The sequence below is a fragment of the Ylistrum balloti genome, unplaced genomic scaffold (genome assembly GCF_031769215.1).
Source record: "Ylistrum balloti isolate Yb309-2 unplaced genomic scaffold, AGI_CSIRO_Ybal_v1 Utg370772, whole genome shotgun sequence".
In the NCBI taxonomy this organism is placed as follows: Eukaryota; Metazoa; Mollusca; class Bivalvia; order Pectinida; family Pectinidae; genus Ylistrum; species Ylistrum balloti.
Window position 1 is genome coordinate 1 of NW_026782452.1, and position 5,873 is coordinate 5,873.

Here is a 5,873-nt window from a genome sequence, read left to right on the forward strand (position 1 = left end):
AAAGATACTGTTTGGTCATAGAAACATTTTCTGCAAACTTAAAATCATATTTATACATGCTACTACACAAATGCCATTATTCCGAACCTATTGCTTATTGAAAAAAAAAATCAAAGAGATCTTTAACAAAGGTCAAGGTCAATTTGAAAACGATTGTCCTTCATCCACGAACATTGAAAAACCAGTTTCAACAGCCTTGACCTTTTTGTTATTGACAAGAAGTCAATAAATTAAAGATTGCAACAAATTTGACCCTTGTGACCTTTAAAAAGTGAAAATATGAATAACATGAACATAATTGGTAATTCATTCCAGCATACTACGGGCCGGTTATCAGAACTTTTTGGATATTAAGAAATCCATTTAAAGATTATTAAACATTTATCCCTGTGACCTTGAAAATGGAACAAGGTCTTCCATTTGATCAAACATTCTTGACAGGAATTTTTAAATACTGAGCATATTGAAATACTGCAAACTTAGAAATTCATCCATCCTTGGTCAAGTCAATGTAAAAATCGTACTGGTTATTGACAAAGTATAAGCACATTTTTCTTCCTTTTGATTAAAAACTAATCACTGTTTCAATGCTTGCAGGTGATTTTTCATCAAGAGACAATTCATGCAAGATACAAATCTGCATTTGCTCTTTCTTGACGTTTAAAAATACTTTTAATCATTTATATTTTTGGTATCAACAATTTGAAAAATAGAAGTAACTCCATTGAATGTTTTGTGTATAAAAGTTCTCCACAAAATGGAGCTGTACATTATAAATATATACAAAACGAATATATATATATTCTATACAAAACTGTACTATGATATATATACACACACCTTGATCCTAGTTTATTCAAGATTGTTGCATGAAGGAATGACAACGGATGCACAAGATGTTAAAAATTTATGATACAAATCAAGTGGTCAAAATTAAGTATTAACATAAAGAGCCATGTTTGACAATGTTAATAAAAAGTTGGTAATAAATGACTTCACATTAGAACTTTGATCAATCCATCATCTACAAACTGCTCCCCAATGATGACAAGACAATCTCTTGTAGGTTTCTGACCCACAATCAGCTTTTCTACAAATTAGAACAGCAGAAATAGCATCAAAGAGTTTTAGAGTTTCCGACCTGCATTCAGTTTATCCACAATTATGAAAGTTTTTTTTCCAGTACATCTTCAATTTTTCTTTTCCAAAATTTTTCCATCATTAACCCTGCTTGGGTCAATTGCTTTCCCACATTGATGTGGTGTTGGTCTTATTTTTCTGTTTCTTGAAGAGCAGCAGACTTTCGTATTTTTTATGGGCTTCGATATGTATTCAAATTTTTTGGCGATATCCAACACAAAAATCACATGGCTCAATGGCACCTACAATGTCTGGTGATGTCATGTGTAAATCCTCATTTTCATCCAGTTCAGCGAATGATGACTCTTGGATAAGGCCTGTAATAAAGATATCTTCATATAATAATGGCCACTTCAGTCATTTTATTTCTACTTAATTGTTTTAAACTCATATTGTTCAGATAGTTATTTACAGTCCTTTGGCAATGTGAAAATATACAAAAAATACTGGGTCTAGGTCATGAAGGTTAGAAGGAAGGAATTACTAAGCCTGGTGATAACAAAATAGTGTTTTAAGGTTATTCAGAAAAGATGGTGGTCCAAGAAAGAATCTGTTTTCATTAGAACTGATGCACTTTTCATTACTAAAATATTTTAATTCACACTTTTAGTATAGTAGTAATGATTCTCTGGTGTGTCAGAGCAGGAAACAATACTAGGACTCAAGATTGATGTACAGATAAAAAACTTTGAAATATTCTTTGGATTAGTAAAAATTTGTTATTTTATAAGTTGAATTGAAGCACCATCAATCTGATTCAAAGGAAACAAACCTTCTATTTGGATGTCTTGTAGGGATTTATCCGAAACTCTCCCACACGGTCTTGTAGTAGTATCTTGGCTATTTGTTTTTTCTAAGACATCATCTGTGCACCTGAAGCATAACAATGTTACACATTTATAAAAATCATATTTGAAATATAATCCCTATGATTGGTAGCACAGCACTATATTGTCAAAGAATTATGGGAATTTTTCAAAGAAAATAAAAGTTTATATATTATTTATCTAGAAATAATTAACATCAATTTCAAAACTTTTCCTGAAAAATATCTATGGCTGAACAAATTAGTGCATTTGTTCTTAGCCGATATTTTTGTAACTAGCCAACTTTTTCGCAATGGTTTTAAATGACATGTGTATCGGTGGAGTTTCACTAGTTTTTTTTGTTAGTGTTTCTTGCCACCAACTTTTCTTGGCCAAAAGTATTGCATTTTATCAAAAAATTTTGGCTAGAGGAAAACTTTTTTTTCAGATGCAAAACAAGGCAAAAAAATTCTGCTGATAATAGAAGCAAATTTTCAAAATCCAATATCAATGTTGCTGATCCATTTATGCCAAGTTTCGTAGCAACTGACAAATGGTTTATGAGAGAAGTTACAGGTTGATAAATAAAGTGGAACAAGAGGCTTTGTGCAATAAAGGTTAAAGGATGGTCATCAAGTGTCAAAAAAAGGTAATTGTGACACTGAATAAAGACTGTCAATACATGCATTCCATCAAAACTGTCATCATATATTGATTATTCTTATATAGTTATTTTAAGGTTATTTTCGCGGTGTGGCCATGGTGATATTTTTGTTCATTATATCACCAAAAATCAGCTTTACTGGTGAAATTTTCATAGTGTTTACATGTGATCAAATTATAAAGGACTTCCGAGTTGGAATTTGCCGAGATGCATGTGGTATGTTACCATGACAGTGTTGTTGATTGTAGCTATATCCACAGGCCTTCTTATTAGCGAGTACTATAGTTTCAGTTTGGTGTAACGCTATGTGCCTAATAAAAGGCTTGACCAATGCACCATTCATTCCAACAATTCAGATATAACAAATTAAATAAATACCTTTCCTTACACTGTGATAACCACCTGGTTCTCCACAGTTTCTTTTCAAATGTTGTACAATCTCCAATCAAATGCTCGACATCTTCCTCCTCTTGTCACTCTTTGTAGTCTTGTCAATCTGCAAATGGTTTAATAGGATATCTTGCACATTTTCTGGCTGCATTCTATTTAATGACTATTGAAACTATTGCATCTAAATACCTTTACATACTGTCCTGACACTATCAAGGTTACATGAACATTCAGATATCAACCTAGTTAGATTCATATGGGATTTTTTTCATTCTAATATTGTATGTCATTTGTATATGGAAATTGACGAAATGTACTCTTTGATGGAATATTTTGATCTTGCACATGTCCATATGAAAAAGAAACAGGAGAATATCTACAAGGAACTTGTTATGATGATTGATAGCGCTTTCAGCAGTGGATCATATGAGCGATTCATTTTCCTCAGCTTTTCAAATTCAACTTCATAAATGAATAAAATCTTACCCAATAGCCTGGAGCTCTCCAGGTCGGCTTTGATTGTACATTGAGCTTGTTAATGTCATCAGGCTCTGGAAGTTTGTGACTTTTCCTATACATCCTCTGCTGCAGAAAAACCTTGGCCATTTTGTTACTCCTGTTGCCCAGTAGATTGCCATTGCCTGCAGGAGGTCTTCCGCTTCACCATGTGTTTTTTGGTCTCTCTGTATTATTACCAGACCAAATTTTCCAGAAATCATACGCTTAGTGTCAAAGCCAAGTTTAATTGCATTGCTTGGGTGCTTGGGATTGTCGTCATCTTCGACTGAAGGAGATGCAACCAATAAGGTGGCCTCCACAATTGCATCAAAATGTTCAGGTTTCAGATAAGGACTTGACTCTTTACCATTAGGACCTAATGGAATCAGTTTCAAAGTTTTTTTTTAAATTAAGCAGTAATCTACCAACAATTTCTGATGGATAGCTGGCTCTCTTCAAATTATTCCAATTCTTCTCCATCCACTGGTTTCCTAATTGGGTGATGATACTGTTATTTCTTGCAGTCTTTCCTATATTGCCCATCTTTATTTTCCCAAATACTTCTTTCACAAAATTCCTGCTTGTGATTGGTTGAATTCTTTTGAAAAATGTATCTGATGCTGTTTAAAGTTTAGATGAGGTTTTCGTTCAACATCCTTTGTCCTTGCCGAACAAGTCCGATTTATTTCAATTTCAAATTCTACAGACCCGGAGGTCCACTACAGACCCGGAGGTCCACTTATAGAATGGATAACAAATATAACACACAAGAATAAATATCAGTCACATGAAACATAGAACTATTAGATGTACAAAATATGGAACTAATGGTAAAAGGCATTCATGAGTCATGCTTTAAATGTGGCGAGACACAAATAAAACATCACAGTCTGAAACATGATCAAGTGAGTTAACATTTGACCGAGTTCTGTTTAAAACACTATATTTTCTAACATTTCAACTTCCCTGGCAGTAAAATTGAATTCATCGAGAAGATCGTAGATTACGACCATGTACTAAAAAACACATTTACTCGACTAAATATGGACAATCAAAAACACTATTTACACATTTAAATTAAAAAGAAATACACCGTCTCAAAATAATCGTCTATGTTCCAAGCTGGAGAGATTGAAATACTTGTAAATTTCAGTGAAAGACAATGAAATGAAGTCAACATGTGCCTTAGAATATAAAAATCTCAAACTTTGGCTGAACAGCTTCGATTTGGTGAATTAAGTTTGGAGAGGTGACCAGATCTGACAACAGTACTCCTTACATGGCTGATGTATAAAGATCTTAAAACATTAACTTGGGAAAAACTTTTACATGAACGTTTAATAAAACCGAGCATTCGCATGGACTTTTCAGTTTCCAGTTTCTAGAGATGCCATCGGCCGAAAGCTGTACGAGAATGAGAGGATGGAATATGACGCCTCAAAAAGAGGCCATCGGGACGAAAGAGGTACAAGAATGAGAGAATGGAAGATGAGACAAAAAATGTAAGTATCATACATCTTCTACTGCAGTCGAATGTCTATATAACCATCCATACATCTTCTGCTGCAGTCGAATGTCTACATAACCATCCATACATCTTCTGCTGCAGTCAAATGTATAACCATCTATACATCTACTGCTGCAGTCGAATGTCTACATAACCATCCATACATCTTCTGCTCAAGTCGCATGTCTATATAACCATCCATACATCTTCTGCTCAAGTCACATGTCTATATAAACATCCATACATCTTCTGCTCAAGTCACATGTCTATAACCATCCATACATCTTCTGCTCAAGTCACATGTCTATATAACCATCCATACATCTGCTCAGGTCACATGTCTAAAACCATCGATACATCTTCTGCTCCAGTCACATGTCTAAAATCATCGATACATCTTCTGCTCAAGTCACATGTCTATAACCATCCAGACATCTACTGCTCAAGTCATGTCTATATAACCATACTACTGCTGCAGTCGAATGTCTAACTGTCCATACATAACCATCTATACATCTACTGCTGCAGAAGCTGTAAGAGAATGAGAGAATAGAAGATGACACCTCAAAAAGAGGCCATCGGGACGACAGGTACGAGAATGAGAGGATGGAAGATGACACCTCCAAAAGAGGCCATCGGGACGAAAGAGGTACGATAATGAGAGGATGGAAGATGACACCTCAAAAAGAGGCCATGGGGACGAAAGAGGTACGATAATGAGAGGATGGAAGATGACACCTCAAAAAGAGGCCATCGGGACGACAGGTACGAGAATGAGAGGATGGAAGATGACACCTCAAAAAGAGGCCCTGGGGACGAAAGAGGTACGATAATGAGAGGATGGAAGATGACACCTCAAAAAGAGGCC

At 34.9% G+C, this 5,873-nt stretch overlaps 1 long non-coding RNA gene across 1 annotated transcript; it reads right to left on the reverse strand.

The window, feature by feature from the left end:
- Positions 1-22: 22 nt before the first annotated feature.
- On the reverse strand, positions 23-5,388 carry LOC132558221 (uncharacterized). The gene is made up of 4 exons (XR_009554539.1): positions 3,487-5,388; positions 2,989-3,106; positions 1,913-2,013; positions 23-1,457 (listed from the first exon to the last, which is right to left on the reverse strand). It is a non-coding gene; the product is annotated as an uncharacterized LOC132558221 (long non-coding RNA).
- Between the last annotated feature and the right edge of the window lie 485 nt (positions 5,389-5,873).